Source organism: Canis lupus, chromosome 7 (assembly GCF_003254725.2).
Source record: "Canis lupus dingo isolate Sandy chromosome 7, ASM325472v2, whole genome shotgun sequence".
Lineage (NCBI taxonomy): Eukaryota > Metazoa > Chordata > Mammalia > Carnivora > Canidae > Canis > Canis lupus.
The window spans coordinates 37,900,367-37,916,646 of NC_064249.1; the positions used below are offsets into that span (position 1 = coordinate 37,900,367).

General features: G+C 47.9%; 1 long non-coding RNA gene across 2 annotated transcripts; it reads left to right on the top strand.

Annotated features, from left to right (window-relative positions):
* The first annotated feature begins 1,622 nt into the window (after positions 1-1,622).
* LOC112648801 (uncharacterized) lies at positions 1,623-15,648 on the top strand. Of its 2 annotated transcripts, XR_004817089.2 has the most exons (3): positions 1,623-1,762; positions 2,274-2,533; positions 15,476-15,648. It is a non-coding gene; the product is annotated as an uncharacterized LOC112648801 (long non-coding RNA). The 2 variants fall into 2 exon arrangements; XR_003129331.3 differs by lacking the exon at positions 1,623-1,762 and having other exon boundaries at positions 1,774-2,533.
* The last annotated feature ends 632 nt before the right edge of the window (positions 15,649-16,280 follow it).

The following is a 16,280-nucleotide window of genomic DNA, read 5'->3' on the forward strand; positions in this document are numbered from 1 at the left end:
AAGCTTTTCCTGCAAGTTCCAACTGCTCAGTTGGTGGAAAGAGAGAAAAGCCCTGGGGAGGGATGCCTCTTCTCTCGATATCCTGCAGAGGTTGCATGTAGCACTTCTACTGAAAGATGAAGATCTTGATCTTCATCACCTGAGCATGCTAGCTGTAAGGGAGGCAGGGAAGTGTAGTTCAGCTGTATGCCCCAGAAAAAGGGGATAACAAGCTTTGCATCTTTACCCTCTGCCATATGCTTGCAGCTTGCTTCTAGAAGGTAGCATAGAAGGGTCACCTCTATTCCCAGGCAGAACGTCTCGCTCATTGGCTAGAGTCTTTTTCCTGACCTTTTCACTTTCACATGGAAGGAATCAACTTTGAAGGATGCATAGAACCCCAGGCTTGCCTGTGGGAGGAAGGACCCTGGGTCTGGAGAGGTGGAGGAGAGGGAAACTAATGGTTTCCATTGAGAGGGATGAAGCAAGCATGGCCTGGGTATGAGAGACACTCATTAATTCACCAGGGTGGTCTCCTCTGAGACTTGGAAAAAGTAAATCTCGGCCAAGACATTCAGCTTCCTGCAGTGGGCAATGACTACGTGGAGGTTTTTTGTTTTGTTTTGTTTTTTTAAGATTTATTTATTCATGAGAGAGAGAGAGAGAGAGAGAGAGAGAGAGAGAGAGGCAGAGACATAGACAGAGGGAGAAGCAGGCTCTCTGTGGGTAGCCCGATGTGGGACTCGATCCCAGGACCCTGGGATCACACCCTGAGCTGAAGGCAGAGGCTCAACCATGGAGCCACCTAGGTGCTCCAGTATGTGGAGTTTTCAGAAAAGTTTCTGACAATACAGGGATTTATATAAATTTTCAAGGTGATTTTAGGGAGGATACCAATGCTCTCCCAAATGCACACATGCACACACACCCAGTACATTCCTACTGGGGGTCCCTGGTAATTGGGGAAGTGGGGCTGGCTGACCCAGCCCATGTCTTATGCTGATTGACAGCTTGGAAGTAAGCCCTGAACACCCAGGGAAGCTGGCCCAAGAAGATCTGGTCTCCATCAGGTGGCATCCATGTCTTCTCAGCCATCTGCCATGAACTGTCCAGCTGTGCTTGCCCTAAGCCAGAACCAGTTCTCTCAGACTTCTGGGACTCTCAAAAACAAGAGCTCTCTCCTAGGTTCTTAGGACAACATTGGGATGCTGTTAGGGAAGAAAAAACTGGCAAGCAAGGAATGCAGCACATGGCCAGCCGTCTTCACGATTCAGAGGCTGTCAGGACTCCAAGCCACCCCGGCCTCCCTGCCTCTGGCCTCCTTCACAGCGCAGTGGCCAGCAGTGACAACTGGGATCGCAGCAGCCCGTGTACTGGCCCCGCAGCAGAGCCCCTCCAGGCCTCGGCTTCCCACCAAGGAGGGTTCAGATTTCTCCATTTTATTCTTCAGAAGATCAGCTGCCCACATCGCGGAAATTTTGATACCATTTCCAGCAGCTTCCTGTTCATCTCATCCCTAAGAAGGTGCTGGGGATTGTCTCAACAGTGTCAAAACGCGAGATAAATTTTCATGCCAGCAGCAGGCCAGAATCACCAGGGGTTGGGGGTGGGGCAGAGGGACAGGACGGGAGTGAGCAGTCTCAGGCTGACACACTGCAGACCAAAGAAACACCGTTAGCTCTTTTCCGGCTCCAGGAATAAAGACTCCCCCAGAGGGCTGCACTGTTCTTCCCTATTATGGAGATGCGGCTTGGCAGAGGAGCACCGTTCCCAATAAACAGAGGTGGGCAGCACCCGTTCCCCGTCTTTTCCTTTGGGAGTCATACAGGCTCCAGTGGTAGCAGAGAAATCCTCCCCACCACAGCTTTCACTTTGTTTAAATCGACAACACCTTGTGGGGTTTATTGCTGTTCTTGGGGCCCGGGCCTTATTTGGTCTTTGGAAGCGACCAAACATCCCTGCTGAGTCATGGCCCTCGTACTGTGCTGGTTGGTACATGGGGGAGAGAAGGACAGAGGGGTTTTTAAAAAAAAAAAAAGAATTATTTATTTGAGCGGGTAGGGAAGGGGCAGAGGGAGAGAGAGAATCTCAAGCCAATACCCCGGTGAACAGGCCATGTGCAGGACTTGATCCCAGGACCCTGAGATCATGACCTGAGCCAAAATCAAGAGTGGGACACTCAAATGACTGAGCCCCCCAGGCACCCCCCAGAAGGTCCTTCAAAAAACTCAGAAGATGAAGCAAAGACACGGGGGAGTACATATGTTGTTTACGTCCATCCTGGTGTTATGAAGGGCCATCGCTTTTGTGGACACAGCGGACTCTCTCTTTGATGAGAAGGGAACTCTGCAGGCTGATGTCACTGATGGAAGGAGAGGCAGGGTGCGCATCACAGGAGACGTGTCGTCACACACACTGGGTTCCGACTCTTGGCAGCTCACCTACTGGCCGTGTTCCCCCAGGACAGCCATGGAGCCTCCGTGAGACTCAGTTGCTTCGTTGGGAAAATCGAACTAAGAACACTGCAGAAGGCAAGGGCGAGTGGAATGTGGCGGTATGGACAGGGGTCGCTTGGGGTCGCTGGGGGGTTGGTGCTGCTGGGCCATGGGCACAGGGCCTCCTGTGGTCACAGTTAGCTTTGGCAGATTTGCCATGGGTCAGGCTCAGGAACCTCTTCTCACTCGCCACGAGGGTGTGTGTTCCCACAGTGGCCAGTTAAGGCCACCCTGTCCCACGGAGATGGATGTATAGACCAGAGTGCCCAGGGTTGATTCAGAGTGAGGAATTCGGTCACCAGCAGCACCGGGCAGACATTCCCAGCTGATGGTGAGTAATGGGGGACGATGTCTGGTAGGCGTGGCTAAGCAACAAGGGGAACCAGTGAAATCTGCTGAATGCAAGGGTCTCGTATCCCCACCCCACGGTCCCACAAACAGCCTGCACTGAGATTCTCCATCGTGCAGATTTATTAGCTCCCCAGCCAGGGTCCTTTCCCCCTTCTGACAACACATTTTTATCTAGGCATCACCAGCCACACCCCATGGGCTTCAGAGCAACAGACTCCACCCCCCGGGTCCCACTCCAGACTGGACCATGACTGGGGCCCCAAAACCCATAAAAAATTCTATACTCCCACCAAGTCAGCAGGAGAGGCAGCTACGTGATTTCGTCTGACCCAGTCAGGATGGATCTCAGGAATCTTGCTGGAAATGTGGGGGCAGACCGCTCTCACTTCTGTCCTCTGTAGGATGTGGATATGCTCCTAAAACAGCTGCAGGTGATTTAGCTGCAGCTCTAAGAAGGGCAGGCTGAGGATTAGGCTGACCCATGGGGGAGGGCGTAGCTGAGAGAATAGGAAAACACATCTGGAATCCTGATTAAGCTGTGCCTGAAGCTACTTCCTCCAGACAAACGCTTTTCAATCAAAGAAGGGGGGGAAGGGAGGGGTGGCTTGGGTGGCACTACCCTTTGGGGCATTTCAGAGATGTATAGGGTTCTTTTGGTTGTCACAGTGATTGGGGATGGTGCATGTTCCTGGCACTCATTTGCAGGTGCTAGGGATGTTAAGTATTCTGTAATGTGTTGACTTTTCTACTCAACGAGAACTCTGTAGTCCTGCAAGACTTATGTATGTCTTATTTGACATCAATGTTGGTGAAAACTCTGTTGTTTTAGTCTGGGTTGTCCCAAGGAGCAGAGCTCAAAGTATAAGCTTATGTGTGGCTTATTTAGGAGGCAATTTTAGGAAGCAGAGAGAATTTAATGATAAATTTTATATGTCAAATCAACTGGGCCTCAGAGTGCCCAGACATTTGGCTAAACATTCTAGGTGTGTCTGTGAAGGTGTTTTTGGATGAGGTTGACATTTGAATTAATAGACTGTATAAAGCAGATTGTTCTCCTTAATGGGGTGGGCCTCATCTAATCAGTTGAAGGCCTAAATAGGATAAAAGGTTGAGTTGGCTGTGTCCAACTCTCTCTGCATCTTAGAGCTGGGACATGGGTCTTCTGCTGTCCTGGATTCAGATTCCTTTTTTTTAGAATTTTTTTTAAGATTTATTTATTCATTCAGAGAGAGAGAGAGAGAGAGAGAAAGGCAGAGACACAGGCAGAGGGAGAAGCAAGCTCCACGCAGGAAGCCCGACGCGGGACTCAATCCTAGGTCCCCAGGATCACACCCCAGGCCGCAGGAAGCACCAAACCGCTGCACCACTGGGGCTGCCCTGGATTCAGATTCTAACTGAAATGTACATTATAGGCTTTCCTGCTTCTCAGGCTTCAGACTTGGATAGAACTACACCATCAGCTCTCCTGGATCTCCAGCTTGCTAACTGCAGATCTTGGAAGTGCCCAGCCTCCATCCTCATGTGAGCTAGTTCTAGTTCCTCATAATAAATAAAACACCTGTGTGTCACACACACACACACACACACACACACACACACACATGAAGGTATATACAGGTATATGAAAGGATATGTACATAAAGGTTTCCCCCACTTTTTGAAAGTTCATGTTATGTACTTCTTTTTTTTTATGATAGTCACAGAGAGAGAGAGAGAGAGGCAGAGACACAGGCAGAGGGAGAAGCAGGCTCCATGCACCAGGAGCCCGACGTGGGACTCGATCCCGGGTCTCCAGGATCGCGCCCTGGGCCAAAGGCAGCCGCTAAACTGCTGCGCCACCCAGGGATCCCCATGTTATGTACTTTTTAATGAAAGATCTGCGCTAGTACCTGTTCTCACTAACTGAAAGATATTCACAGACTATTTTCACTTTTAAGAGAAAAGGTGAAAAGAAAAAATTGCCTCAGCATCCATTTTGCAGGAGGCTGTTACAGGGGCAGCACCTGGAGCAGTGAGAAGGGCCCCCCGGCTCCTTCCTCAGGACCCACACGCAGCATCTCAGCATCGGGCCGCCAGAACCTTGAACTGTGTCTGTGAGCCTCTGTGCTTTTTCTTGACTTGGTTTGTGCATCCATTAGCAAGATGAGTCCTTATGGTATTAGAAAGGCCTGCAGGGGTTATTTTTGGGGGTCTGGGAATGCTCAAATAATTTTCCATATAAATTAAGATAGCTGCTTCTTCATCGTACACCGTTGGGCTCGTGAAAGATTTTGTAGGAACACTTTACTTTCAGATAGCTGGGGAAGCCCGCAGATGTAGGTCTCCCATCATTCTGTTTCTCTAAAGAACACTGACTAATCCAGAGGGTGACATAAAGAAGGAGAAAGGCCACTGGTAGTCATAGGTTCAATCCTGCCTGAAGAAGGAGAGGCGAAGGCATCCACCCATGGTTCCTTGCTGGCTGAGAATATCCAGAGGCTACACTCCTTGCCACCTCCTCTCTGTGCATGTGCTGTAAGAGAGCCCCCCTGTATTATGCTGAGTGAAGTAAGTCAGTCGGAGAAGGACAAACATTATATGTTCTCATTCATTTGGGGAATATAAATAATAGTGAAAGGGAATATAAGGGAAGGGAGAAGAAATGTGTGGGAAATATCAGAAAGGGAGACAGAACGTAAAGACTGCTAACTCTGGGAAACGAACTAGGGGTGGTAGAAGGGGAGGAGGGCGGGGGGTGGGAGTGAATGGGTGACGGGCACTGGGGGTTATTCTGTATGTTAGTAAATTGAACACCAATAAAAAAAAAAAAAGAAAGAAAAAAAAGAGAGCCCCCCTGGGTGATGCCTGGGTGGTTCAGTGGTTGAGTGTCTGCCTTCGGCTCAGAGCATGATCCCAGGGTCCTGAGATCAAGGTCTGCATCAAGCTCTGTGCACAAAGCCCTCTGCCTATGTCTCTGCCTCTTTTTCTCTGTGTCTCTCATGAATAAATAAATAAAATCTTAAAAAAAAGATATATATATATAAAAAGAGAGCCCCCCCTCCCCTCCAGCAGCCACGACATGGAGAAGCCAGAACAGAAAGTCGGAGTCCTGGAGTGTCCCCCAGGCAAACCCCCCTTTGCTAAAGGCCGAAGTCTGCACAGGAGTGAGCAGTACAAGAGCTGGATTACCAGTCTGGCAGGCAGAGTATCGGTCCCAATCCCCAGAACCTGTATGTGTTGCCCTGCAGCAAAAGGGACTTTGCAGGTGTGCTCATGTGCAGGACTTTGAGGTGGACAGATTGCCCTGGGTCATCTGGTGTGGCCTGATGGCATCACCACACCTCTGATAAGAGCGGCCCCTGAGAGTCTGAGTCAGAGAAAAAACAGCCTCGGGAACTCCTTGACTTCAGCACAGAAGCTGGTTTGGGGCTTCTGGCTTCTAGAACTGTAAGAGAATAAGCATGTTAAGAGTGACTTAAGCATGTTAGGAGTGGCTATGTTTGGTGGAAATTTGTTACTGCAGCCATGGAAAGTGCATACATGAGGAGGGTCTGAGCGGACACGGGGCATCTGATACACCTGACTACAGACAATGGAGCCCAGAAGCTAATCCATTCAAGTGAAAACCCAGAGCACCTTTCCTTTCTTTTTCTTTTTTTCTCAAAGATTTTATTTATTTATTTGAGAGAGAGAGCTCACACATGTGAGCAGGGAGAGGGGCAGATGGAGAGGGAGAGAGAATCTCAGGCAGACTCCATGCTGAGCGGGGAGCCCAACATGGGGCTGGATCCCACAACCCTGCAATCATGACTTGAGCTAAAACCAAGAGTCAGACATTTAACCAACTGAGCCAGCCAGGTAGGTGCCCCCAGAGCACCTTCTCCGCAATGTACAGTAGACAGGCTTTCCAGGGAACACTGGCCTCCACTTTATCCAGAGCTTCACTGAGAGCAGGTCCCCATTTCAGGAAATCCCATCAGCTAAGGCAGAGCTCCTTGTGCTAGCTGACCCATGAATCAACACCCATCACTCTGTGCTTGTCACAGTCATGCTGTATGGAGCTTCCAACACAGGCACCAGTATCTTACACCCCTACCACCACCTATAAGACAGGCCTGATATTTCGCAGGTGGCATCCTGCCACCCCCCACCACTTCATTCCTTCGGAACTACACTCTTCCACCAAGCTGTGATTCAGTCTAAAAATTACTCCCCGCCAAGTGCTCTAAGCAGCCCACTCCGCTGGAGTCGGTACCCAAGACCATGCTCTTCCAATTCAGAACAGGTAGATGCCTTGGCTCTAGGCCACTCCATTCTCCTACTCTGGGGCCTTGGCTCAGACCCCTCCTGGGAGGCCCCCACCCCCAAGGTGGTGACCAGAGCCTCTTACCACCTTTCACTGGGCTGCTGTGCTCATCACATCTGTCTCTCGGTTTGCAATGTGCCTGGCGATTTCTCTCTCCCCCTCTAAATGCAAGCTTCTTGAGAATGGAAGCTGTGACCTGTCCCCTGATGGGGAGTGGGAGCTCAATAAATCTTTGGTAAAACCAGGTGTGCAGAGGGACACAAGGGTCACCCGCTGCCGAATGGCCCTCAGTTGGGGGAGTCACGGCACAGGTCAGGGCCAGGGAGGGGCCAGGGATGCTTGAGATCAGCAGCATCTTACTCAGGACTCAGCACAGTGAGTCACAGGACCAGTTAGGGCCATGGTGGAGGATCCAGCACAGAGGTGGGCTGCAAGTGTCCTGGGGGACATGGACAGGTGTCAGGGGTCTGGATAGCAACAACTGCGTGCCGGGTGATGACACTGGAGGCCGAAGTGGACGGCTGCTGGGTGGGCTGGGCATCCTCCCTGGGTGGTCCCAGTCCGGTTCTCCAGCTCCCAGTCAATTACATGAGTTCCACCTACCCTTCCAGTAAACCCCTAGCCCCAACCTGTCTCAGATTCTTGCCTACTCACCCCAGCTTCCTTCTTCCCATGTCTCGCATCAGACCTCCACCTCACCCCCCCATCCCTGGGTGAGATCCACACGGCTCCCCAGTGCTCCCCCTGCCCCGCACATATCAGGGTTCAGTTCCCGGTTTCCCCTATGCTCTGGCTGCCCCAGGATACCGCCCTCACTCCCCAGGCCTGCCGGGATTGTTGGGATTCCCACTCCCGTGAGACAGACCCAAAACCTGGAGATGCTATTAGCTCAAGACCCATGTTCTTTTGTTCATAGGCTCCTATGTTTCATTTCACTCTCCGGCACTATGTGTAATGAGAAACTATTTTCTTAGTTTAGAAGGAGTGCGACCTGCCCAGGGTCAGCTTTGGTTTCTCCCCGCTCTGCCCAGGGTCCCACCAGGACCATAGGAAAGTGACATTAATCTTTAGTGATTCCTTATTTTGTTAACCTGTGGAGGGCTCCAGGCTCAATGAAATTCTCTTGATAGAGGAGAGTAGAGAGATTAGTTCTGCGCCCCTGCCACAAGGCCCGGAATGCGTGCCAGCCCTGGTCCACATGTAACGGAGAGGCTGTCAGTGTCTCACCAGCTCTGTGCTGGGCACAAGCGTCCCCAATGTGTGAATGCAGAATGGAGGCACAGAGGGACTTCCTAAAGGTCACACAGCTAGCGACCAGCAGTCCTGGATGCTAAGCCCTGTAAGATGGAAATAAGAAGCAAAAAGGCAAATGAGGGAAGAATGAGGAAAAAGAGAGCAGCAGAGTATAACACCTCCTGGAAAACCATTAGGATTCCCTAATGAGATAATCTTCGTCTTCCAGAAGCTGGGGCAAAGAGCTAGCACAAGGGACTGTGGGCCAAGCAATACACATTTTCCTTAAAAAAATAAAAAGAAAGAAAGAAACTACTCTAGGTTTTAAAGTCCATTGGCTGGGGGACCAGAGAGAACCATCTCCTGTCCCTTCTCCAAAACAACAAACTTCCTCTTACAAAAAGGGGACCACAATGGCGATTTAACACAAACACAACTCTTCTGAAAAAACTTGCATATAGCATTTCACCATACCACCAGAGCCTCAGAGCTGATGGCACTGGGTTGTGATAAAAGACAGAGACCCACGTGGATGCAGTTTTGGGTCTGGATGCCTCCCAGGCCTCGGAGTGCAGGAGACTGTCCTCAGCCCGCACCCCATTCTGCCCGGGAAGCAAAGTGTGGTGTATCCAACAACACACAGGAGGCTTAGTCCCTGGGCTCTGGGGCTCAGAGCTGACACAGCGGGGTCTGTAACCCTAAAGGTCCATTGTGTTGACCAATAGTGGTCAGGCCCCCAGAGAAGGGCTTCTCCATTCCTCTTGCCCTGTATTTTCAAAACACAAGGTGATTCCATCTGAAGGCCACGAGCTTATGGGCTGTGTGGCTGCCAAAACTGCGGATGGATGCTGTTTCTGGAGCAGGGACATCTGAGCACTGGAAGAATGTGGGTAAGAGATGAATTAGTTAAGTGGCTCAGCCCTCTGCCCAGTGTGGGTGGGACGTGCTCATGGGCCACACAGCAGCATTTCCAGGAGGGCCTCCAGCACCGTGGGCTCCCAGGCGTGGTTCTGGAGGCCCTCAGAGAGCAGTTTGCCTCAGCTGAGCAAGCCGGTCATGGAACATTCTGCAGTGCTAACCAACCCTTTAATCTGTATACACAGTTGGTGCTCATGACTTGCAGTGATCGTGGTCTGTAAGATCACCACAAACATTGAGTGACTGATTCCAAACTGTTGTTCCTACTGGAAACGCAGGACCAGATTCCTACGTGTCTCTGCTCACAGTAACTTTGTCAACTGATTGGTACATACCTTGTTTTATGTGTGTTTCTGTATAGAGAAACCATATTTAGTACATACTGTTGTTTCACTGACCTTGAACTCGTGCCTGAATAAGACGTAGCTAACACAGTTTTCTCTATAGGCACTTCACAGCCTTCTATGTTCAGGATTGCTGCACTGCACACCACTCTGTGCTTGGGGACCAATTCAGACAGCAAAGCCACGCCCTAAAAAGCACAGAAAGTTGAGAAATGTGGGACTAAATAGACCACAGGAAGGACACTTGTTCTCAGCACTTAAGAGTGAAACAGGAGACAGAGTGCCATCTTATTGGACCTTAGCTTGGAGCACACGCATCAGGCGATCCATCATCATGAGGCTGGGCATGTCTGCAAATGACTCAGGAAGCACTACAAGTATTGATCAGGGGTTACAAAAATGTTAGTGCGTAGGTGAATTCATACACACACAATGATGAGTAAGGAGGATGGCGTGTGTGTTGATCCCCATGTAACTGGCATGAAATGAGACCCCGACTTTCTTATTATGTTAATTAGTGAAGTATGGAAGGCTAAGATGCAAATAGTTTTATTTTTATAAAAAGATGTAATTAAATTTAATTAAATTAATTAAATTAAATGTAATTAAATTAATTAAATTTTCAAGAGTTTATAAAAATTTTATTTAAATAATTTTGATAAAAATGTTTATATTCATTAATTAGAATGATTTGGTCTTCACATTTATTTATTTTTTTATTTTTTTATTTTTTAAAGATTTTATTTATGTACTCACGAGAGACATGGAGAGAGAGGAAGAGACACAGGCAGAGGGAGAAGCAGGCTCCCTGCGAGGAGCCCAATGCCGGACTCAGTCCCACGACCCCAGGATCATGCCCTGAGCTGAAGGCAGAAGCTCAACCGCTGAGCCACCCGGGCATCCCGGCTTTTACTTTTAATTGGCAAGTTTATATATTTTATTTTTTCATTTTTAATTTTTTTAAAGAGATTTTTAAAAATTTTATTTATTTAGCTTTTTAAAGTAGGTTCCATGCTCAACATGGCTTAAACTCACAGCTCTGAGATCAAGAGTCACATACTCTACTGACTGAACCAACCAGGCACTCGATATCTAAGTATTTTATTTTATTTTGATATTTAAGTATCTTAAAAGAAAAATAATTTTCGGCACCTGGATGGCTCAGTGGTTGCATGGCTGCCTTTGGCTCAGGTCATGATCCTGGAGTTCCAGGATGGAGTCCCACATCAAGCTCCCCACAGGGAGCCTGCTTCTCCCTCTGCCTATGTCTCTGCCTCTCTCTGTGTCTCTCATGAATAAATACATAAAATTACATTTATAAAAAAATTAAAAAGAAAAAGAAAAATAATTTTCTAAAAAAACATGTCATTTTATGTTTCCTTTATATTTTTGTGAAAATATACTAAAATTTTGTGAAAAAAATAAAATTTTGTGTACTTTGAATATAATTGCTTTTATTATTTACCCTTTAGATCATTACTGTTTGGAAAATAAATTATGTGAATATCTAATTATAATTATAATGAATAATGTTACTAAAATGAAAACAATTTATATGGAGGGGTGCCTGGGTGGATTAGCTGGTTAAGCATCTGACTCTTGGTTTCAGCTCAGGTCATGATCTCAGGGTCATGAGATGAAGTCACATGCCAGGCTCTGAGCTTGGGGGGCAAGGTATGGTCTGCTTGAGACCCTCTCTCTCTACCTCTCCCTCTGTCCCCACCCCCTGACTCTGACTTTCTCTCTCTCTCAAAGTCTTTCAAAAAATTTATATGGACCAAATACTATGATAATATGTGAATTATGCATGTCTTTATCTTGTTACTCATCTAGAAACCACCAGTCCATCATCAAACAGCAGGCATGTCCTACAATAATAAAATGTGGATGTCTTTGATATTTTGGTGACTTATGGTCACATAAAAATCATAGCTTTACACATATTTTTAAATGTTTTTGCTATAAAAATAATACAAGAGTGGAATTTGTCCTATTTAGGAGCTTATTGGTGTGATTTATTGCCTCTCACTATTTAGACACAGAGCATGAGGGGCTCTATTTGTGCTCTTGCCCTGGGGCCCACGTGCTTCAGGTGAGGGGCTGTTACCATGGAGACTGAGGGTTTTGGGGTGTTTGGTGTGTCATGAAGAGCAGCAGCCAGCCCAGCACACATGTTGATATTCTGGTCAGGCCCAAACCTAAACTTCAGAACAAGGCAGAATGATAGCTTCGAATTAAGCTGGAAACCCCAGCAACCTGCTAAAGGTCATCCCAAGGCTGGAGAAGCCACCTGGTGGGCCGGTAGGGTTAGTGGAGGGGTTCAGAGCATGCAGGCTGGCCCTGATGGGAGGGCGGAGGCAGGGGGAGGATCCCTGTGGAGGCTGGTTGGGTGGGGGGGGGGTGCAGAAGGTCCTTTGCTTGCTTGGCTGATCCGAACAGGGGCTAAATACCGGCACCATCCTGCTCTGGAGGGAATGCCACACGCCTCTCTAGTGGGGCTGCATCCAGGTCCTGGGTGCACTCACAGCTCCACCACTCTGAGCACGGAAGGTTCTAGGCTGCCGAGCCGTGTCCTGGGGCTCCCACCTCTGACTATCCCTGAGCCAAGGCTCCTCCTGAGTGTGTCTGCAGGGAGCTGAGGACCACGCATGGAGGCTGTCCTCCCAGAGATGCTTCCAGTCGGGGTTGTGAACCCTCTGAACAAAGATTTAGGGGAGGTGAAGCCTTGGGGAACACAGAAAGTGACCTGGGCTCTACTTCCAGTTTCTCATTTCCGTACTAACTAGCTGTGCGACCTTGGACGACTGCTTTAACCTCTACGGGCCTCTGCTTCCTCATCTTGAAAACAATAGCATAGTCTTAGGTGATTTTTAAGGTCTCTCTGGCTTTGGAACTCCACGGCTGATCTGCCAGAGGGATTCCTTCTGTGTGTTTTGGACTATGTCCAGTATCAGGATTACTTACTCCAAAAAGCAGTTGTTCTTTTGTCTGTTGGCCTCAGGGGGAGCCCGGAAATTTTATGATGTTATGGGCCAGGGAGTGACTGGCAGCCGGGGCCCCCTGTCTCTGCGCCCTCATCACTGGAGATGGCGGAGACCCACTGATGGAGGTCACCCCAGCCTCATTCTCTGGTCACCCTCACTACCTTCAAGGAAGGGCGCATAAGACAATAGCCTCTTTGATGGCACCAAGTCTATGGGACTGTGACAAGCACCCCTTGGGTTCGGCTTGTAACCTTTTTAAGCCGTGACATATCTTTATCCATTTATTCCATAAATATTTAAATGGGGGTTGATACTACCTACATCATAGTATGGCTGTCAAGAGTGAGCAGTTCATAGAGAACTGTGGATGGTGCCCTACAAAAAAATGCCAATAAACTTTAGCTGTGGAGCACCTGCTACAGGCCAGGCACGTGCTAGATGCCCGATGCCAAAAGGAGGAAGGCCAGCCCCCATGGGAGCGGATGGAGGGGAGAAGGGCATGCGCACAGCAGCGAACCGTGGGAGATGATGTAACCCAGGAGGAACAGCAGTTATGGGGGTGTGGACAGGGAGGTGCTGATCTCTTTTGGGGCGGGAGAGAAGAATGGAAGGTCTGGTGGACATCCGTGGCTCCCCTACACCCAGTATCTCATCCCTTCCACTAGGCAGGTAGGGCTGATCCCAGATAAGAGCCGGTGACCCATGTATGGCCAATCACAATATCTACATCCCCGGCAACAATCACTGGCTCAGGGGTGAGCAGGTGACACACAAGGGGACAATCAGAAAGTTACTGAGGACTTTCATCAGACCTACCAGAAAAGCTTTCATTCTCTCTTGGTCTAGGATCGTGAGTTTTAAGGAAAAGGCATGCCTGGAGCTCCTAGTGACTATCTCTAACTGTAAGTAGAGAGAGACTGAACCTATGTCAGAGGATAAAGCTGGGAGGGAGGGAGAAAGACAGGGAGATAAAAGAAACAGAGAGACACAGAGAGGAATCATGGCATTCTAAACCTCTGGAGCCAGCTATGCCTGAAGCTACAACCACTCCTAGTTATATCAGCCGGTAAAGCACCCCTTTGCCAAGACTAGATTATGTTGGGTTTCACACATTTGCAATAATCAGCCTTGGCTAATACAGAACATTTTTGGCCTACTTTAAATACAGAAAAATTTAAAGGAGAGAACATGTGAGCTGAAATTTGAAGAACATGCAGAATTTTATCAGATAAAGAAGTAACATTAATCCTTGGGATTCAGGCACAAATCATTCCCAGGAATTCTTGGGATGTCCCCCAAATCATATCCTGCATTTTCACACTTAATTTACTTGTTTTTAAATGTGAATGAATGACATAATAACAAACGATGGGTCATGTTTCTGTGGTAGGGTTTTATAATAGGTTTTTCAGAAGCTGCCCTTTTTAAAAAGGATATAATAATAAATGCACAATTCATGGTTGTTAAGAGGAAATATATGATGCTTGTAGATTATATATTTCAGTAATGAAAAAAATCTCTACCTGAAGTAGACATTTGTAATGGAAAACATTGAAAGGAGAGATGATGCATAGAAAATAAATACCAAATGCAAGTCATTTAAACAGAGAAGGCATTAATTGCCCTAAAGAACCAGTTCTGGGATGCCTGGGTGGCTCCGTGGTTGAGCATCTGCTTCTGGCTCAGGTTGTGATCCCTGTATGATGGAGTCACGCATGGGGCTCCTCGAAGAGAACCTGCTTCTCCCTCTGCCTGTGTCTCTGCCTCTCTCTCTCTGTCTCTCATGAATAAATAAATAAAATATTTTTTAAAGTGTTTTGTTTCCTTACCCTGATTTATGTTTTGCCTCTGAACTCAATATTGTTTTTGGTAATTCAGACTTTAGACCATCAGCAGGTTCCATGGCCACAACACTTTCGCTTCCTGTGTCTTTCTTCCCAGGGTCCAGCCAGGCGGGTGGGTGTTCAGCAGAGTCCATGCACTCTGGCTGGTGGGAAGGCAGGCTGCTCATAGCCCTGCTCCACCTTGGGGGTCTCCAGGCAGCTTTTGGCTTTCCCCCAGAATCCACCCTCTGTCTAAGACCATGCAGGGGCCAAACCCCCTGACTTCTGGACAGTTCAGTGCCCCTCCTCTCCTCATCTCTGTCCCCACCAGTTCCAGGGCCCTCAGCCACCCTTACCACTGAGCTCTGCCCCCAGTTTACCGAGACCATCTGTCTCTGCATCTACTTGTGTGGGCTTAGAGGGTGGCTCCAGGAGAAAGAAGCCCTGGGGGATGTGGGGCCACCTGTGTGCGCCCCTGCTCTCTACCACCTCAGTCCCATGTTGCTGGTTGTCCAATTTCTAGAAACAGGTGTCTCAGCTGCTTGCCCATTTTTTTTTTTTTTTGTTGTTGTTGTTGTTTAAGCTGCCCACTATTTCTAGTACCTGTCCCTCCGACATGGCCAGATATGAAAGCCCTTCCCTGGTTTCTAGCAGAAAATTGCATTATTGTTTCTACACACTGTCCAGGTTTATAACATGTATGTTCTATTAGGCAGTCTTTCTTTTCTTTTTAGCAACAATTCTGTATTTTTAAAAAAGATTTTATTTATTGATTCATGAGAGACACAGAGAGGGGCAGAGAAATAGGTAGAGGGAGAAGCAGGATCCCTGCAGGGAGCCCAATACGGGACTCGATCCCAGGACCCCAGGATCACGCCTTGAGCCAAAGGAAGATGCTCAACTGCTGAGCCACCCAGGCATCCCAGCAACAATTCTATATTTAAATGGATTCAGTATTCTCCCCCAGGTCTTTTACAGTGATCTCTCCATTCTTGGTTCTTCATTTCATTCATTCCCTACAGGCTTGATTTTATAACAAGCAGGTTATTTTTTTTTTTTCCAGGAAGGACTAAGGGTGCTCCATTCCCTAAGCCCTTTGTGAACACCTGCCTTTTGTCTTCCTACTGAAGTGGCACCCCGTCTGGCTATCCTTCTTGGTCATGCTCTCCTTACAGTGCTGCTTTCTTCCCTAGTTATTTCCCTAGTGATTAAAAAGAACTTGTGAAATGTTTAGAATATTGTTTCCTTTATTCTTCTGAAATATTGACACCTGCAGGAATGTGCATAATGTACAGATGAAAAGTCATCATAACACACCGCATGAACTCATCAGGCAGCTGGAACCTGGAGCGTCGCTGCTGTGGGTGCTCTCTCTGTGCTCCTCCCATGCTCACCTCCCACTCCAGTCCTCACAGGGAAGCACTACCCTAGTTCCTTCGGAGATTGACCGTGACATTATCTTCCAGTGATACACCACCTAATTTTGTTTGCTTTTTTTTTTTTTTTAATTTTGTTTGCTTTTTAATGTGATAAACACAGCCTGTTTCTGAGACTCGGCAACATGGATGTGTGTGTTTGTGGTTCATTTATTATGGCTGCGGTAAGGAGCATAATCAATGTATGAATTTATGAATAAACTGCAATGTCCTTACCCATTCAGCGGACAGTCAGGTTGCTTCTGTTTTTTTTTTTTTTCCCCTACCACAAGCAGTACTGTTACGAACATTCTTGTGCCTGACTTCCCGCATAACTGCGATCACTTTTGTAGAATATATATAATATATCCAAGTGTGAAATCAGTAAGATTGCACCCAAGGTACACATTCAGGTTTGCCAGCTAATGCCAGATAGTTAGAGGTTAAACAAGC